Source organism: Lutjanus erythropterus, chromosome 12, assembly GCF_056507025.1.
Source record: "Lutjanus erythropterus isolate fLutEry1 chromosome 12, fLutEry1.hap2, whole genome shotgun sequence".
NCBI lineage: Eukaryota > Metazoa > Chordata > Actinopteri > Lutjaniformes > Lutjanidae > Lutjanus > Lutjanus erythropterus.
This window is the reverse complement of record NC_139328.1, coordinates 37,832,455-37,853,599: the sequence shown is the minus strand read 5'-3', so window position 1 is coordinate 37,853,599 and position 21,145 is coordinate 37,832,455.

Genomic DNA, 21,145 nt, shown 5'->3' with positions numbered 1-21,145 from the left:
TGAAAATGGTGGCCCTTTAAAGTTGTGTCCTGGACATGATGTCATCAGCCATAAAAAGGGTTACATATACCCCAAGGACCCCTGTCTCACTGCCTGGTTTAAAAAAGGCAGGAATACTGCTCAAGTACTGGTAAACTTTCTATTTTTAGACAAATATATTAAATAATATTTCTATCAGATCTGTCTCAACCATAACATGTCAACTCTGTAGCCCTTCTAAATCAAAGCTAGAGGAGAATTATGGTTTAAAAATGTGTATTTTGATTAACATTAAGAGAACTCTGAGACACTTTAAAACATAAAATGGCTGCTCACTTTGAAAAATGTAATATTTTGGAGCTGCACATTTAATAAAAAATGAAATTACTAGGTCAGCCTGTACAAAGTATAATAGCCAAGTTTGATCTTTTAAAATATATTTTCCAGCATAATTGAAGAGTAAAAATCAAAACCCTCTCAAAATACAGTTTTGTCCCAAATCTCAAGAATGACCACAAGATTTCTAACTACAAGGTCCAGTTTGAGATTTGACCATTGATCGTCTGACTGCTGGTGTTTCTTGGTGTTTCCTCAGTTGGGTCTCTGTTTTCCCACGTCTCAGGAATGTTCTCATCACTGGTAGGAATGAAGGACCCGACTATGAAAATAAGACTCATGTTTATTCCAGCAAACTCACATGGAAGAGTTTACAGCACGGAACTGAGCTCTAACCTCATCAGTCAGCACGAGGAAACACCGGGCTCTGCACAACAGGGACTGATGAGAGACAACCTGAACTGTTCTCTGAGTGAGAAGAACACTGACAGCTGAACGACACCAGCATCATGCAAAGAGAGGAGGGATATGAACACCATCCCAGTGCATGTACACATTTACCTTCTGGTCAGACATCTGTGCAGTGGTGGACAGTAGTGAAGTACATTTACTTGAGTACTGTACTTAAGTACATTTTTTGAGTATCTGTACTTTACTTGAGTATTTTTTTTTTTTTTTTTGAAACTTATTACTTTCACTCCACTACATTTCAAAGACAAATATTGTACTTTTGACTCCACTACATTTGTAGTAAGGCTGTTGTTACTTTTTGACTAAGCTTTGAAGTCAGCTGTTGCTGTTTTTTCTTTTCTAAAATGCAATTGGTCACATGCTGTGTTCCTCACAAAAGAAAACCAATCACAGTAGCTCCTCTCAAATGGGACTGATGTAAAAGTGGAAATACATCATCCAGGCTCTCTCTTTAACAAGAACAAGCAAGCTCTCCCTCTTTCATTCAAACAAAAATATGTTAATGGTGACGGCAGGAGAAAGACAAAATTAAACCTCAATATGTTATTATAATTATTAATTATTCCAGGTAGCTTTTAAAGTTGGATTCTTTTTATTGGGGTGAAAAATCTCAGTTATTTAACAGACTTGGAGAACTCCTTACAGTCGGCTTCAATCTGCTTTTATAATGTGATTTTAATACAGTTACATCAGAAAATGACAATAACTGTCCTTTTTGTTTTTGATTGTATTTCTATGCTGAAGAATTTATAGGTGTTTCTATAGGCTTTGTGTAGCAGAGTGGTTCTACAAGCAGGTCAGTGCATCATTAGATGGTTTCAGAGAGTTACAAGCTTCTGTAAATGCATCATGAAAACAATACAGTATGTATTGATATTAGAAAATGTACTTTGTAATTTGTACTTTTGAATACTTAAGTATTTTTAAAAACATGAACTTCTGAATACTTAAGTATTTTTAAAAGCAAGAACTCTAGTACTTTAACTCAAGTAAGATTTTGACTGAGCAACTTTCACTTGTAGTTGAGTAATATTTGACCAGGAGTATCTATACTCAAGTACTGGGGTTGAGTACTTTGTCCACCACTGCATCTGTGGCATGTTCAAACATTATATTCCATCTACAGAACTTCAAGTGAATCCAGTACTGAGATTTAACAGTAACAGTTGAGAGTAATTCTAGTAAATCAACCTGACATCAATAAAACTTCCCCCACTCAAACATTTCACTCACAGAGCATGGGAGCACTTTGGTGTGTTTATATGCTGATTCACTAACTGAACTTCTTTACCAGAAATGAGCCATGAAATCCCTTTACATCAGCTGATCTGCTCTGTTTTGTTTCTGTTTTTAACATGTTAGACTGTAACCTTTGCTCTTACTTCAAAATGCCACACACACACACACACAGAGAGAGAGAGAGAGAGAGAGAGAGAGAGAGAGAGAGAGAGAGAGAGAGAGAGAGAGAGAGCCCAGCATCCTGAAAGCAGCCCCCTCAGTCAGCTGATGATGAAGTTAACCAGCCAGGCTCCCATCAGCACTGATTCAAAACAACACAACTGAATAAATCAAATTATGAATAAATCAAAAGATCTTTATTTGGAAGATTAGAGAAATGAAATGAAAAACCAAAGTAGACTAAATTGTTATTACTTCTAAACAGGGAACATAAATTGTCTGAATGCCTCCACTCTGTCAGAGACAGGAAACAGAGAGTGATCCTCACCAAGACCACCTCTTGGACATAGAAACAGGACAACAGAGACAGACATGGTTGCCCAGAGAGGACTGTGTATGTGGTCACCGTTCAAAAGGACAAAACTCACACTCATGATAATGACACCTATGTAATTAATATGCATGTAATATGGAATTTTGTGTAAACTGCTTTGGCAACATATTTTTGTTTGTGCCAATAAACTTGTTTGATTTGATTTGATTTGATTTGAGATAGAGAGGGTGGGGGTGTTGGGGGGGGGTGCGGGGTTGTATCTCATGACTGCATCAGATAATCATGACCTCAGACAAGACTGAACAGCCCAAAACTACAAACTTACAGAAACACATCTGGAGCTGAAAGAAAGAACAGAAGAAACAAAGAAGGAAAGAGGGAAAGAAAGGAAGGATGAAAGGAAGGAAGAAAGAAAGTAATGAAGGAAGCATAAAGAAAGAAAGAAAGAAAGAAAGAAAGAAAGAAAGAAAGAAAGAAAGAAAGTTGGCATATTGTTGATTTTTACTTCACTACACCACATTTTTCTAGTGGAGTAAAGAGTAAAATGTTTCTCTAACACTTACATTACACTGTGAATATTTTGTAGCTACAGGCACCAATAAAATACTTCCTGGCAGGAGTTCAGGTGGGTCAGAGTTCACCAGAGCTCAGCTCCACCTCCTGACATTCAGATAGCACCATGTCAGAGCTCAGCTTCTACTGCTGTGTCAACATGTATTCTTCTTCTCAGAAACTGTGCCATTGTTACTGTGGACAGTCAGCAGGACACAGAACACAGTGCCCAGACATTTTAGTGGAGAAATAGCACCTTGGTCCAACTTCACATGATCAAAAGACAAGATTCTTCAAGATTAAGATTTTTAAAAATGAAGAAAAAGCAAACACGGGAAAGTTAATTCTTCTGTGAAAGTGATGCTATGAAAATAATCCCCAGCTCACAGATAACATAATGAACAAGCATATTCCAATCAGTGTAAAATAGAAATTCAATCAATAAATAAATTAGAATGCTATAATTTACTGAACAGGGAAATTTATTATATATTTGACCCCAAAAAAAACAAACCCTGACAAAATATAGACTCAATGACCTTCATGGTCCTGATCTGTCTGCACTGTGGAACAGTACACGATGAAACAGAAATTCAATTTCTCACAAACTGCCCCAAATATAAAGAAATTTGAGAAGATTACGTCCCAATCATAAAATCACAGACTTTCTAACCCTCCCAAAAGAAAGACTCATTCAAATCCTTCTGGGAACAGATGAGACTACAGTTAAACTGGCAGAGGAATGTCTTACTGCTTATCAAGAAAATCAATCTAAGATACCTTTTCTTTTCTTTTCTTTTCTTTTCTTTTCTTTTCTTTTCTTTTCTTTTCTTTTCTTTTCTTATTTACTGTATAGTCTGCTGTATAAATGGTGTGTGACTCGTTCGGCAACATGTTTGATCCAAAATGCCAATAAAGCAATAACCTGAAATTGAAATTGAAACCGGTCATGGAAAAATCCAAAGTTGGGTAACAGAGTTGTTACTCACCCTCATCTTCTTCTTTTGTTATGATGTAACATGTCAGTTGGAAAAAGTCCTGAAAATCTGTACTCAAGTACAAGTACTGTTACATTGTTAAAATATTACTCAATTACAAGTAAAATTTGGGTCGCCAAATAAATAAAAATAATATGGAAGAAATTTAGCAGTATCTTAAGTATATTCTTATAATTCAGTCATCTAAAATGTTCTACAAATAAAATCAATGAGATGTTCTGTTAACTCAGACTAAATGAATTTATTTCTCATTTATAAAATATTAAACATGTATGTTTGGAATAACATGCATCGAGATTAGTGCTGCAAATAATTTATTGCCAATTAATCTGTTCATTATATTCACAATTGATCGATCAGTTGTTGGTGAAAAATATCAATCTGGCAATGATTTTTCCACTACTCGTTTAGTTGTTTGGTCCATAAAATGTCAGAAAATATTCATCAGTGTTTCCCAAGGTCCAAGATGGAGTCCTAAAATGTCTTGTTTTGTCCATAACTCAAAGATACTCAGTTTACTGAGAATTTGTACCTTTTTGTCTTTAAAACTGACTCAGACTGATTAATTTATTCTGAAAATAGTTGGCATTTACTTTAATAATTGATTAAAAGTTGCAGTTGCAAAATGGCATTTTATGCACAAATGAAGTCTTCCAAAGATTTATTAATAAGGTGTATCGTGGACTGGGTCATGATGGTTTGTCTGTCTTCAAAAGTGGGTCCCCCCAAAAAAAAGTTGATTTGCATTTATTTATTTTTGAAACTTTTCTAGCAGATGACTTTGCTTTTAGTTCCCACATTTTCTTGAGTCCAGCCATCAGAGATTGGTGACGCTGTCATGGGAATGTGAGAGTGGGTTTCTTGTTTGTTTGTATCCTCAAGAGCAGGGGAGGAGCTCCAAATAAATAATGTAGAAAAGATCATATATTTTTGTTTTAAATGGAAATTCACATTTTTGCATCTAGGCATATTGTTATAATTTTGGCAGTTAAATGTCAGGACCTCCAGTCTTCTCAAAACTTTTGGCCTGTGAGCCCTTTAAAAGTGTCTTGTGTGTGTGGACATAATTTGTATGCAGTTCAAACATAAGAGCACTTTTTGTCTTTTTAGATTGTTTCTTTTGAAGGTTTTACAGGGCAAACCTGCACACGTTTGCATCTTAAAGGGAAAGTTCACCCCAAAATCAAAAATACATATTTTTTCTCTTACCTGTACGGCTAGTTATCAATCTTTGGTATGAGCCACAGAGTTTTGGAGAAATTGGACATAGAGATGTCTGTCTTCTCTCCACTATAATAAACTAATTGAAAATTTAAAAAAAAGCAAGAAAAAAAAAGATGAGACAAAAAAAACTTTCTTTCTGCAGTAGAATCTACCAGAACTAATTTCTCTCTACAAGTAAGTAATTAGTTCCTACATGAAACTGCTGACAACAAGGTCTGTGGATTATCTTGAGTAAGTGGGTCATTATTTCTAGAAAGAGATTCTAGAAAGAGTTTTTCAAAAGTACTTCTTTGGCGCTTTGAGTACCACATGGCATGTTGGAGAGAAAGCAGACATCTCTATGGCCACTATCTCCAAAACTCTACAACTCACAACAAAACTATCTAGATGGATAAACAGTGCTTGATCTGTACTCAAACCCGACAGGATCTGACAAGGGTCTTTTTTTTGGAAGTTTGTTGGGCTTGGGCCTTTTCAGGCTCAACTTTTCAGGTCTGATTAAAGTTCTAAATAGCAGTACAGGTAAGAGAAAAAATATGTATTTTTGAATCTGGGGGTGAACTGTTCCAACAAATTCATTCATCATTAAATACAAACTGCAGGGTCAAAGCAGGAAATAAATTCAGTGTGACAATATGACAGGTAGACACATGAGAAAATGAATGAATACAAGCAAAAATTATTATTTAAATAAATCAATACATTATTTACATTCAGTATATCTGTACTGGAACAATTTCCCCCTGGGTATCAATAAGTATTTCTGATTCTGACATTTTATGATTACATCACATGTACAGATCACACTTAATCACTGAAAATGTTTCAATAATAAAACAGTCCAGACAGCAGTGTGTTACAGTGTGTTTTTGTTACACATCATTTTCTGTAAGTGTTCCTTACATCATTGTGTGCCCCTCCTAAAGGAGGCCATTTGTTCAAGTCAGTCTCACTTTATAATGTTTGTAATAGTTTCACTGATTCAAACATGTCGCTTCCTCTTGAATAAAGAATTGAATGAAGCAGACAGCAGATGTTGACGTAACTCTTTGCATATTTGCATCACCAGAGGAACAAAACAAAACAACAAACCCTGTTCTTCTGGCCGGTTCAGCAGTGACACAGTCCCACTTCAGTCAGGATGTTATGAAAACTCAGCTCATCTAAACATCACTCCAGTCCAACTTCAACACCACACATCTGCTCCATCACACAAGAATAACACATTATGTTATTGTTATGTCACAGAAATATGTGTGTGAGCAGGGTGGGAAGAAGTCTGAACCTGCTGCTGTCACACTATCTAACACATCTAGCCACTACCACTATCTACAGTATCTCACAAAAGTGAGTACACCCCTCACATTTCTGAAAATATTTAACTATATCTTTTCATGTGACAACACTGAAGAAATGACACTTTGATACAATGTAAAGTAGTCAGTGTACAGCTTGTATAACAGTGTAAATTTACTGTCCCCTCAAAATAACTCAACACAGCCATTAATGTCTAAACCGCTGGCAACAAAAGTGAGTACACCCCTAGGTGAAAATGTCCAAATTGGGCCCAAAGTGTCAATATTTTGTGTGGCCACCATTATTTTCCAGCACTGCCTTAACCCTCTTGGGCATGGAGTTCACCAGAGCTTCACAGGTTGTTACTGGAATCCTCTTCCACTCCTCCATGATGACATCACGGGGCTGGTGGATGTTAGAGACCTTGTGCTCTTCCACCTTCCACTTGAAGATGCCCCACAGATGCTCAATAGGGTTCAGGTCTGGAGACATGCTTGGCCACTCCATCTCCTTTACCCTCAACTTCTTTAGCAAGGCAGTGGTTGTCTTGGAGGTGTGTTTGGTGTTGTTAACATGTTAGAATACTGCCCTGCAGCCCAGTTTCTGAAGGGAGGGGATCATACTCTGCTTCAGAATGTCACAGTACATGTTGGTATTCATGTTTCCCTCAATGAACTGCAGCTCCCCAGTGCTGGCAGCATTCATGCAGCCCCAGACCATGATACTCCCACCACCATGCTTGACTGTAGGCAAGACACACTTGTCTTTGTGCTCCTCACCTGGTTGCCGCCACACACACTTGACACCATCTGAACCAAATAAGTTTATCTTGGTCTCATCAGACCACAGGACATGGTCCAGTAATCCATGTCCTTAGTCTGCTTGTCTTTAGCAAACTGTTTGCGGGCTTTCATGTGCATCATCTTTAGAAGAGGCTTCCTTCTGGGACGACAGCCATGCCGACCAATATGATGCAGTGTGTGCTGTATAGTCTGAGCACTGACAGGCTGACCCCCCACCCCTTCAACCTCTGCAGCAACGCTGGCAGCACTCATACGTCTATTTTCCAAAGACAACCTCTGGATATGACGCTGAGCATGTGCACTCATCTTCTTTGGTCGACCATGGTGAGGCCTGTTCTGAGTGGAACCTGTCATGTTAAACCGCTGTATGGTCTTGGCCACTGTGCTGCAGCTCAGTTTCAGGGTGTTGGCAATCTTCTTATAGCCTAGGTCATCTTTATATAGAGCAACAATTCTTTTTTTCAGATCCTCATAGAGTTCTTTGCCATGAGGTGCCATGTTGAACTTCCAGTGACGAGTATGAGAGAGTGTGAGAGCGATAACACCAAATTTAACACACCTGCTCCCCATTCACACCTGAGACCTTGTAACCCTAACGAGTCACATGACAGTGGGGAGGGAAAATGGCTAATTGGGCTCAATTTGGATATTTTCACTCACTTTTGTTGCCAGCGGTTTAGACATTAATGGCTGTGTTGAGTTACTTTGAGGGGACAGTAAATTTACACTGTTATACAAGCTGTACACTGACTACTTTACATTGTATCAAAGTGTCACTTCTTCAGTGTTGTCCCATGAAAAGATATAATTAAATATTTGCAGAAATGTGAGGGGTGTACTCACTTTTGTGAGATACTGTAACTGTGCTGGTTATCACTCTATGATGTGATATGGTGGTGTGGACAGTACCAGGATCAACCACTGGCCAAAATAAACATGTTCAACTCAGAGCTTGTGTTTATCACAGAGTTCTAAAGACTTACACAGATTCGAGAATGAAAAAATCAACCCTTCATATGAGTCATGAGGGTGTGTTGTGAAACACCACAACATGTAAAAAGAGCTCACACACACACACACACACACACACAGGCTGTGGAAACTGTCAACTCAGCAGACAAACACCAGCTCATCACTGAGAACCTTTCTGATTCAGTTTGCTGTGTTTGCTGCCCCCTTGTGGCTGTTCATTGAACTAGTATGAGAATCATGCAGCTGAATTATCAGATCCACAGGTTATTCAGTGGGATAAAACAAGGTCCAAAATATCCAACAATTTCCACACATTGCATCTCTTTATTTATTTATTTTTTTTTATCATTGCCTTAATGTTCCCTGCTCTGTATTACTGTGTGTATCTGTCATCCAAACAGCGGTCAGTACCCCTGTTGCCCCCCCACAATAATAATGAAAATGAAACCCTGAAAGAGAAGCTACATCCAGGCCAGGCAGCACGGGGAGGGAACATGAAACAACCGTATCCATAATGGACTGCTTCCACCAGCAACCAAGTAACTGCTGGTTAGTAAATATGCACGAACAGCAAAAGCAGGAAGAAGTGTTGGTAAAGAGAGACCTTAAGAGGTACCTTAACCAGCTGTCTGTCTCTGTGTACGACCAGATACATGTGCACTTTAGGTGTTCAAAACATGCACTGTATTCACTTTATTATGTCAAATATAACATGTGAGGTTCTGTATTGTCCTTGTTGAGTGCTTTTCTCAGATTGAGCTCCCTGAGACTCCTGGTTCCCAAGCAATGTGACATGTCTTGCGAATGGGATTATGTTGTTATGTTCCCGCGTCTTTAGTCTGTTAGATGTTCAGATTTTTAAAAGACACACTACCTGCATCTAACCTCAGAGGCAGTTTTAGACATGTTTTGCACTTAAAGTGATAATTTACCCAAAAATGACATTTCACTCAGTATCTTCTCCCCTCTGTGCTGATGTGAGGATGGGTGAAAATCTCCAGTTCACAAAATACTCCTGGAGCTTCAGTGGAAAACAGCGCTGCAGCCAAATCCAGTACAATTGAAGTGAATGGTGACCAGTTTTAAAATTTAAAAAAAGAGCACAAAAAACACACGGAATGTCTCCATACTGCTCATGTGGTGTAATCCAAGTGTCCATAAGCCGCAACATTAAAATTTGACCCAAAAAGACACCATTTACACCATGTTTTTAGCCTAAATGTCAACTGTAGCCTCTGGAGCCGCCTGCACATGCCTGAAGCGGGTACACAAGTTGGACCTTTCTCAATCTGGAAAGGATTTTGTACAACTACACCACCAGGTTTCTGTTGCTCTCACTCTGTAGTCCGCGGCTGCATGTGGGTCTGTCTGAGTTCCTCGTCAGTATATTCCGCTCAAATAAATATGGCAGAGCAAAGAAATGATGTTCCTCTTCTATGTCGAAGTCCTCAGACATTTTCTTCTTTGTTGAAAGTTTGCAAAGTAAACTGTGCCCATAACAAGTCACTATTTCTGAGCAGGTTTCTCTCTGTTGTCTGCGTTGCTTCCAGGTAACATGCAAACACAGATGTGAAGGTATCGCGAGATCTCATATATCTTGTGAGACTACAGTTGACATTTAGGCTAAAAACATGGTGGAGTGTTTTGTGAACTGGAGATCTTCACCCATCCTCACATCAGCACAGGGGTGAGTAGATACTGAGTGAAATTTCATTTTTGGGTGAACTATTGCTTTAAGGCTGCTACTTTGTGAACTGTTTTATTTGATTTGTGGATGGTTGTTCTTCTGTCCTAACTGAATACATCTTTTTTTAATGGTATCTTTTGTTGACTTTTTGTTACACAATACTTATTCTGATCTTTTTGAATCTCACACCTGACAAATACCCCATATTGCAAAAAAAAAAAAAAAAACCTCTAAAACTAACACTAAAACTAGCATTTTCAAAAATTAAAAACTAACTGAATTTGCAAACAAATAGTCAAAATATAAATAACTATTTTAGCCTTGCTCTGTATCATCATTCCATGACAGTGTGATGCATACACTTTGGGCTTTGGTTAAATTACACTACTCTACTTATATGGCTTCGTTCAGTGATATTACAAACGTACAGCTCACCAACATTTAATTTTTAACATCTTCTCTCAGTTTATAATCTATATCACTCATAAAGAACTTTATTAGGATAATAACTGGCTAAAGGGCAGCAGTTTTTACAGCTGATTTAATCTGAAAGTCAGAACATAACCTGCTCCCGACCATGTCATGAGTTCATCATCAGTTACCATGGTGATCTAGCCAGGTTTAAAGAGAGACACTATCGTGACACTGAAAACCCTGACTATAGACTCAACATACCCCCCATTAATCTCTCAGCACAGCCCACTAAGAGAAATTAAATTGTCATAGCAGCCAAAGTACAAACAATAAATACAAAGAAGAACTATACATGACAATATACATACATATATACAGAGTGCAAAAGGTAGTTCAGTGACAATGCAAATAAATAAATAAATAAAGTGCAGGAAGGCACTGAAGATCAATGGACCTACAAAAATCTGGTGTGCAACAGCAGAGTGATACTGACAACCATGATAACAACAACAACAACAACAACAACAACAACAATAATAATAATAATAATAATAATAATGGTAATAATATAGTTATATGTAATAAATAGAGCAATAGATACCATAAATATATAATAAATATAGCAGACATAAAAGTAATACTTGCAATAGCAATATTAATAATATTAATAAAATGGCACAGCATTATACTAACAATAATAACAATGCAGGATATATATAGTAATAATCTCACATAATGTAATATCACAATACACAAAAATATATATTCTGATAATATAATACACATACACATGGCAGAAATATGAATGCAATGATGTTAAATTGTATATGTATATAAAATATCAGATCATTTCAAGTGTTCCTTATGTGCAAGAGGGCACAGTGTTATGAACAGAGGTTCAGATTTTCCTTAGAAATGACAAAAGGCTGCTCTTTAATGACACTGACCATCATTTTGTGTCTTTTTTATAAAAAGGTTTTGGTTCAGACACCATTTAAGCACCAGTACTGTTTTAAATGAGTTGTTGTTTTTAGCAGTATCAGAAAAAAATCAACCCTGTTGTCATGACAACTCCAAAAACAGTCACCATCTCTGCAGTCCCCCACAGCTCTCTGGAGCTTTTTAGCCTATTTTAGCATGTTGTTCCAGTTTGCTCTGCGTGAATAACTACAGCTCAGCAGCAGGCACAAACACAAATTAATGCTGCTGTAAGTATAAACAGGCAACTGTGAAGCTGAAACAATTAATTGATTAATTGATTAGTAATTGATTAGTAAATGATTTAGCAACAATTTTGATAATTGTTTTGAGTCATTTTTTGATAAAATATGTCCAAATTCTCTGATTTCAGTTTCTCAAATGTGAATATTTTCTGGTTTCTTTAGTCATCTTTTTCAGTGAATTCAATATCTTTGTGGTTTGGACATAACAAGACATTTGAGGACATCATCTTGAGCTCTGAAAAAAGGTGATTAGTGTTATTCACTATTTACTGATATGTTAGGGACCAAACAACTACTTGATTAATAATCGATTAATCTAGAACATAACTGACCATTTCATTGATTTCATGATGAAAATAATCATTAGTTGCAGCCTTAAACTGTTCACTAACAGATCTCAGATATTATGTTTTCAGCATGTGCTGCCATATACCCCATATTCAGCAGCTGCTCATACTAAAAATATATATATAAATCAGATGCCATGTCTTTTGCCAGTGTTGTTATGTTTTACATCCAAGACTTTTGCAACCTGTAGACTCTGTTCTATCTGTAATATTTATGATAATAAATGTTCTTCATGATTTCCCTTTAAATCTCTGTGGAATGTGTGGTGTAGATATTGAAACAAGCATTTACTAGAAAGTCTTCTAACCCTTTAAAACACTCACAGGTCCATACTGCTTAATGAGTCAGGTTACACTTCAGCTTCAGTCAGGCTTACAACATCACACACACACACACACACACACACACTCACACACACACACACAGTAACCCTGTGTGCCTTCTTCATCGGGTAAGTGTGGCAGTGCCCCTTGGTTTCCATGGCTACCATAAAACCCTGTCACCACATTAATCTGGAGCTATATCCCCCGGCAACAAGAAACACTTATGGAGGAGCAGTTGAGATGTATGAGCCATATCTGTCTCTCTGACACACACACACACACACACACACACACACACACACACACACACACACACACACACACACACACACACACAGGTAAGTGCATCTTCACACTACTTTGATTCACCTTGTGTGCTCAGCTCACTTCACGTTATATTAAAAGATTCATCACAAACTACTGGATAAAATAATGTATATTAAGCAGAGTAACGATGCTAAAATAGGGATCATTTCATTTATTTATTTAAAATAGGGCCAGTGCAGATAAATAAACATTTACATGTAAATATTCAAGATTATATGAGACTAATTATAGAGATGCAAATTGATGTTACATAACAAACTTCACAAATTACAATTGTACAATGTAAAATAAGTAAAACAGGAAGTACAAAATTAATAAGAACAAAAACTGTACTGTGTGGTTAATGTCATCTCTCCCCGTAGTACCAGTTTGAAGTCTTATTCTATATGTTAGCTAAAAGCATCACTGGTTGCACAGTCATGTTGTACAATTAAATTGTTAAAAACTACAGAGCTTTATTCTTGAAATTGATTCATCATGAACACACTTAATGGCAATCCATCCAATACTTTTAAAAAGAATAAAGATGAAGATATTTCACTCTGGACTTCAGACCTACATCAGGTAAAATTCATACAGACAAACAACACTGGTACTAAACATTTGTTCATGGAAACATTTTGGACTATGTGTGTCTTTTAATGTCTTGATTTCAAAAACCTACACCCCAAATCTTAATAACTTCAGGGTGAAGCTAATGTAAAGTGTTTCCTGTGGGGAGCAAAAAGAACTTTTTGAGGTGGTTTTAATTTTTACTCTTCAATTCAAAATATATTTTAAAAGATCAAACTCTTGCCTATTAAACCTTGTAACAGTGCTTTAGTGAATATTTTTATCAAATGCAGATTTAAATGAGTTGACATCTTACCAAATTCACAAAATGTAAAATTTCTTCATTTCACAACATAGTCACAGTGAGCAGCCATTTTATTTTTAAAGTGTCTCAGAGTTCTCTTAATGTTAATCAAAATACACATTTTTAAACCATAATTCTTATTTAGCTTTGATTTAGAAGGACTACCGAGTTGACATGTTATGGTGGAGACACATCTGATTTGAAAACACTAAAGTAAAAGAAAACATTTTGTAAATTGCATAAACTTTATGTATATAAATCCTTAAAAATCTATGTTCACAAAAATTGGGATTAGAGTGTTGTTATTAATAAGTTTTTACATTTTTTGGTAGGACATGATTTTTCTGTCATAATTGTCAAGAATGGGTGTAATAGGCCTATCGTCCTGTCACAAATTGTTTGTGTTTACTTTGAGCAGAAGAAAATGAGGTAGTTTGTATTCTGTCAGTTAACCTGCTGTTGTTGTGTTTGTCAGAGAGCTGCCAGGATGTGAAGGCAGACAGTATTGATCATTCAATGACCCATTACCAACACCATTATTTATGTGATGGAAACTATCACTGTTCCTCTGTGTGTGTGTGTGTGTGTGTGTGTGTGTGTGTGTATGTGTGTGTGTGTGAGTGTGTGTGAGTTCGGATCACTGACCCAGGGCCAGCTTCAGTCATCCATATGATTCCATTAGCACAAGCTCAGCTCTCTGAATATACGAGTAAGTTATTTGGCCTCGAGTGTGTATGTGTTTTCATGCCATTATCTGGTGTTGTGGAATAGTGAGTTGACTTTTCAGACCAAATAAGTGTTAGTTCATTTTTCTCTGCATTGGCATACCATGAAAGAAGAAAAAAAAACTGTGATTATGGTACAAGAAGACAGGATCAGCACCAACTATAAATCATTCAAGACATTAAAAGGATAGTTCACCCAAAAATGAAAATGCAGTCATTATCTACTCCCCCTCATGCTGATTGAGGGTCAAGTTTTTTATTTTTTTATTTTGTTAGTCTGCAAAATGCTGCAGGAGTTTCACAGGAAAACAGTGTTGCAGAATCTCCCAAACAATGAAAGTGAATGGTGACCAGTTTTCAAATGTAAAACAAAACTCTAGCAGTGATGTGCAGACTGAAACACTAAACCTAAAACAATGACATCTCTGCTAGTATGACAGAAAGACAGGACCGCCACTGAGAGGAAGACTGGAGTAGTGTATAACATCATCATGACATCATATGTCATTAAACACTGAAACAGCAACGACCATTGGAAGAGGTCAAAGGTTATCAACCCCCGTCCCACTCTAAAGCCACATCATTTTCCCCCCAAGACTGCTCTGCCTAGTCCTGTCCTCCTTTGCTGTGATTGGTTAGTGTTTGTTGCCTTGACGCATCCTTGTGATTGCCAGAAAGCCTTTCTAACAGATGGATAGCATTGTGAAGTGGTCTATTTTAACCCAAACCATATTCTTTCCCTGAACCTAACCGAATAGTTTTGGTGCCCGGACCAAGCTGCGACTGAAAGCTGAAAATCACTTCTTTAAAAAATGAAAACTAACTGTAAAAATGAAAAGTCAACGACTTTTAGTTTCACAGCACACGAACCACAGTCTCCTGCAGTCCTGTCTTGGACCCATTCATCCACCACAACCTCCTTTCCAAACTCATAATATCTATGCTTGCACTCATAGTACAGTCAGATGGAGTTTGTGCTCACACTTAGCATCACAAAACAAGTATTAGCCAATCATAGTGCAGTAGCACTAGCCAAACACAGTACAGTAGAGCAAGACAAGGTGGAGCAGTCTTGGGGACAAAAGTAAAGATTTACAACCACTTGTGATGACAAGTCATCCCCATGACGACTGAACAAAGTTCATCAGCTGATGAAAACATCAAAGTGATGTACTTTATAAACTGTACCTTATTAGAAGGACATAACTGTCGTTTGGTTTGTAATGTCTGGTGCAGGATAAGGGACAAAATTAAGACTATGAAGAAGTCGGTGAAGGACATATCCTTGCCAAAGCCAACTATTGATCTTGCCAATGATAAGCTGGTGCTAGTACCTGAGAGGCTGGCAGTGGGAAATGACAAGCTGACTATTCGTTTGACCATGGTGGTACATGGCTGGTCATTACCTTCCAAGGCTGGCAACTCACTGGATTGGCCACTGGCATGTTAGGTCATTACCTTCCGAGGCTGGTCACTAGCAGACCAGGGCTAGAAACCTACTGGATTGGCTACTGGCTTGATTGGTCATTATCTTCCAAGGCTAATTACTAGCATGCTGGGGCTTAGCTAGATCAGCAACAGATTTGGCTGGTCACTTTCCTTTTTTTGTATTTTATTGGTCAGTGTGTTGCTATCCTTGTCATGCTAGTTGCCAGCCTCTGAAGCTAATGATCAGCTGAGCCAATGGGTTTGCTAGCATTAGTGTGCTAGTTGCCAGCCTTGGAAGAAATCACCAGGCAAGCTAATAGGTTGCTAGTTTCAGTGTGCTAGTTGGCAGCCTCCGAAGCTAATGACTAGACAAGCCAGTAGCCAATCCAGTGGGTTGCTAGCCTTGGCATGCTCATTGCCAGCGATGGAAGCTAATGATCAGCCAAGCCGATAGTTGGTCCAGTGACTTGCTAGCCACTGCGTGTTCGTTGCCAGCATCAGAAGCTAATAATCAGCCAAGTCAACAGTCAGTCCAGTGGGTAGTTAGGCTCATCATGCTAGTTGCCTGCATTGGAAGCTAATGATCAGTGAAGTCAACAGTCGATCCAGTGGGTTGCTGGGTTAGACACATGAGTTACCACCTCAGGTCAAATGAAAAGGTGTCATCTCATTTCCCAACGCTGGCCACCAGTTTCAGCGGCCATTAGTCAGATCAGTGGCTGGCTTTACAAGGATAAAGCCTCCATCCACTTCTTAGTCTTTCTCCCTTACCCTGCATCATAGTAATCTAGCTTGTGTTGAAGTACTTAATGGTGCACAACATTAGCATTTTTAGTATCACCTATAATTCTAAAGATAATAATAATAAACTAAGTATGCTAATTGTTAAATTTACAGTTGGTGTTTGAGGTTTTACATAGATGATACAGTAATTTATGTATGAGGAGGGAAATGGAGGGATCAAATTCTGCTTGGGGCCAAAAAAAGCTCGGGTTGGCCCCGTCTTTTGTCTCTTGCATGCTATGTGGGAGGCCTGTAGGACGACAGCAGAGCATGTCAGTTTGATGGAGGAGGATGCTCTGTGTGCGCATGTGATGAGGTAAAATCGTTTTTTGTTTTTGTTTTTTTAAAACTCTTATAAAAAAATAAACCTTCTTATCTGTTTGTACTGATGTGGCCTGCAGCAGCAGCAGGTGTGTCTGTCTGGACTGTGGCCTCACTTGGCTTTTACACTTTGTTTCCACAACAACCATCCACTCCACACGGCCTGATTCTGTGTGAGAGTCTACGATGACAAGGATGCTGTCTCTGTAGCCTGGTTTTCCACTGTTGCTAGGTAACAGTGTGGGGGTTTGCCCACATGACAACACAGAGCCTCAGAAGCTGTGTAAGGGTGTGTGTGTGTGTGTGTGTGTGTGTGTGTGTGTGTGTGTGTGTGATGGCAGAGAAACAGCACAGTCTTTCAGTGAGGCAGGCACACACTTACTGACTCTTGACACGTTTCCTCCTCTCTTTCCTCCTCTTCCTCTGTGCAGACTAGTCTGACCAGTTCAGGTGTTGAAGATTATTAAGGCTCCTTTTCTTCTTGAAGAAACAAATATGGAGCTTCGCCAAATATCTTTTAGCCAAATATAGTTTTAATTTTCCTCAAGCTGCAGGGCAGGTCCAGAGAAAACATGTTGGTGTGCAATAACTAAATTAGAACCTTATTGTAGCATCCAATGGGTGTCCACATGTTCCTAAGAACATCATCCACTACACTACATCATCCAAAGCTGCAGGGTCGAGGACTGGTGCTGCAGTCTTCAATCCAGTCTTAGAGAGAGTAAATTCTGTGGCTAACAAAAGTTTATGATGCTGACGGGTTTTGTTCTGCAAAATAATCTTCACAAATGCACCATTTTTATGATTTTTGAAGCAAAAGTCCAATCACCTGTAGTGAAAAGCTAACTTGCTAACTAACTATTAGCTAATATGATACCTTTAAACAAACTACAGCAAGGTCATGTGACTTAAGCATCACCAGAGACCAGTGTCTGACATGACAATGTTTAAATTAACCGCCTCTGTAGTCTCATTTAACCACTTTAGCAACCAACTTTTTTAACACACATAAAAGATTCAGAAGTGAGTGGGGCATTTACTGACATATTTTATGTCATCGAACAAAATTTGAAAATCTCTTCAGCTTGTGTCAGTCACAGACCTTATTTCAAGCAAATACCAAAAATACATAGAGTTTGAGATGAGGGAACAGGAAGTGTTAATATGCTTACTTATTTCTGGGTTTTGGGTCTCATTCCTGCAGCTTTGTATGGGAACAGTCAGTGATGCTGGGCCTTAGACTGAAGAGTCGCTGTCAGGGAACGCATGCAGCTGGTAGGGCTGCCTCTGACTACAGATCAACTTGTTTGTTATTAGAAGAATTTCTTTATACTAGAGAGAGTAGTTCCTACATGCTCACAACAAGGTGTGTGGATTATTTTGAGTGACCAGATCATGATTTCTGGAAAGAAACACTGGTTTTGAATTTTTCAAATGTATTTTTTGGTGCTTTGAGCATGAAAAGCCGAGTGACATTTAGTTCCAATATATTGGAGAAAAGGCAGACATCTCTATGGCTGATATCGCCAAAACTCTGCAGCTGTCTCTTCAAATACACTTTTTTTACATTATATTACATTCATTTGATTTTCAGAGTTGAGTGTGCAGTCAGTTCAAAAACACACACTGCTCTCCAAGGAGGCACAGACTCTCACATCTGCTTTGGTTCATCTCTCCTATGGCAGTATGCACACACACACACCCACACATGATGATTAACTGGGACCACAGATAAGGCAGAGCAAGTTGATGAATGAAATCACTTGTATCGGGAGAGTTAATAGCAAGCGCTTTATGGATAAATAATGACCTCTATTACATTAATGTCACGTAATTTTAAAAAGGGAGGAGGAACAATGGTGTGTTGGATTGCACAGATCAAAGTATGAACCACAAATGATCCAGATGATCAGCCTGAACTGACAGTCAGGGCTGTTCCAGGCTGGAGAAAACTTGGTCAGAAGCAAAGAGAGTAGAGGCTCTCCACAGAGTGAGCGGTAAAGAAACATAGTACAAGTACATGGCTAATCAGTAGGTTATAGAGCCGCTGGTATTTTAAAATGTTGGACAGAGCCAGGCTACCATGCATACAATTACAATTTCATTTAACTGACGTATGTGTGAGAGCTGATACCACAAAAGCGAGGATCTAAGATCTACTCATCATTTGCTGATATGATTTACTTTTCCTCTTGAGATAAACTTAAAGCTTTGAATTTTAGAAACTCAAAACACTGTATTTAAAAATATGAGTAAATTCATTCAAGTAAAGCTTAAAATTTGAATATGTTCAATTAAAACAATTTTTTTGATTTTTCAGTCACTAAAAAGACAAATCAGGTTTGTAGGTTATTGTGACCAGTTCCTCAAAGATTCAAGTTTATCTAAAGAAGAAAAGTTCTCTCAACTAAAGATATCAGCAAAACCTTTTAAAGTTTATTTCAAAAAGTCATCTTAAGTTTTTTTCTTTTTTGTTTGTTTGTTTTACAGTGTGTATATATGTAATATGCAATTGTATGTTGTGATTTTTCTGTAAACTGCTTTGGTAGTACCAAATATTACCAAAAAAAAATTGTTTATGCCAATAAAGCTATTTGAATTTATATTTGAAAAAAAAAATGCCAGGCTACCTGTTTTCCACTGCTTGCAGTCTTTATGCTAAGCTAAGCTAACCATGTCCTGATTCCAGCTGAGCACTTTGTAGGTCCACACTCACTGACTCACTGACTTTGAGGCCTATTCCTGCAAAGTCTGCAAAGACTTCGAGTTGTCCCACTGTCAAATCATCAAGTCCATGATGGATCTCTTGCAAACATTTCAGGCACAATATCTGTAAATCTGCATTTCTGCAGACTTTGCCTGAGGAAATTACCCAATTTCAGTTCATATTACTATTATTATATCAGTTACTATATTAGTTACTAACAGTTATTATATCAGTTCAATTACACAGTTCATAGTGTTGTGACATGAAACACCAGGGTTACCTGGGGAAGGCCAAAAGTGTTGATGGTAAATAAACATGGATGGAGTAACTACAAGAAAAAAGTTACATCTAAGTGTAATTTTATTGAAATTGAAATATGGTTTTCTGCAATTTTCAGATTGCAGGAGGTGTTAAAAGTGTTAAAGGCAAAGTATGTCAAATAACTATTAAATTAATGAATGTGATGAGGCAGAGATGTCCTGTCCTACACATCAGATTCAACAGACTTCAAAAACATCTTCATTTGGTACAAAAAAACAAACAAACAAACAAACAAACAAAAAAAAAAAAACACACATCATTGTCATTTTGGCTTTATTTTTTCAATCAAATCAGGAAAAATTATGCAAGAATGATCATTACTGCTAATATCACAAATCATATCACAATTGCAATATCAGTCAGAATAATCGCAATTAGATATTTTGTGGAAAATCATCATCAAAGTGTATGATGCTGTTTTGACAAAAGAAAGTACACTGATTATTTGACAGTTAACTCAGTTCTACTGTGTAAGACAAGAGCATGAAGACCTTCAGATCAGACAGTCAGGTGTTTATAAGTGCTGTGGTTGTAAGGAAAGTAAAAACATTAATACATTTTTGTACAGGGTCAGATTTGTTATTTGGTATAATAATTTCCTCCTTTGACACATTTTAGGCCAATGACTAAAAATATGATATTAATGTATTGTTCCAAAAAAATATAAATAAATAAATAAAAAAATAATAATAATAATGATTTTTGTTTAGCTCCATATTCATTTTCATTTTCAGGATTTTAACCCTTTAAATTCCAGCTTGTTTACATGATGCCACTAATTTTTTTAAACAAAAAGTCTCATCCCCAGTAAGTGCGTAGTGCTGTCCCACTCCTATTACTACCATTTTGGGCCTTTGCAGCCTCTTACACTCCAGCACTCACCAGGTCAGCTAAGTGTGTGAGGGGTTGGGGCTTAAGGCTTTGGCTTTGGAATGAGATGTAGAGGAGTCACACACCAGTGTAACTATCAGGTGTGTCCAACTACTTAAAGGTTTTATGTACTATATTAGGTGTCTCCTCAGCCAGTAATCACACTGGAAAGATTTGCCCTCGTTTGCGGTGATAAATGGGAAACTGTCACTGTGGTCTGGCGAGCTGTCAAAGACAAGACACGCACTGGCCCTTTAACGACTGGACCGCTCCATTCATATTCATAGGGGAGAACTGACTGGCCTAACGATGAGAGGCACACAAATGACATAAAAATACAAAGAGTCCCGGGGATATACTGCAGGAAATCAAACAGTAAGGCTGAATATCAGAGCGGGAACACGGACGGTCTGTGTAAAATGCAGTAACGGAGCAGCCGGACCCAGCCT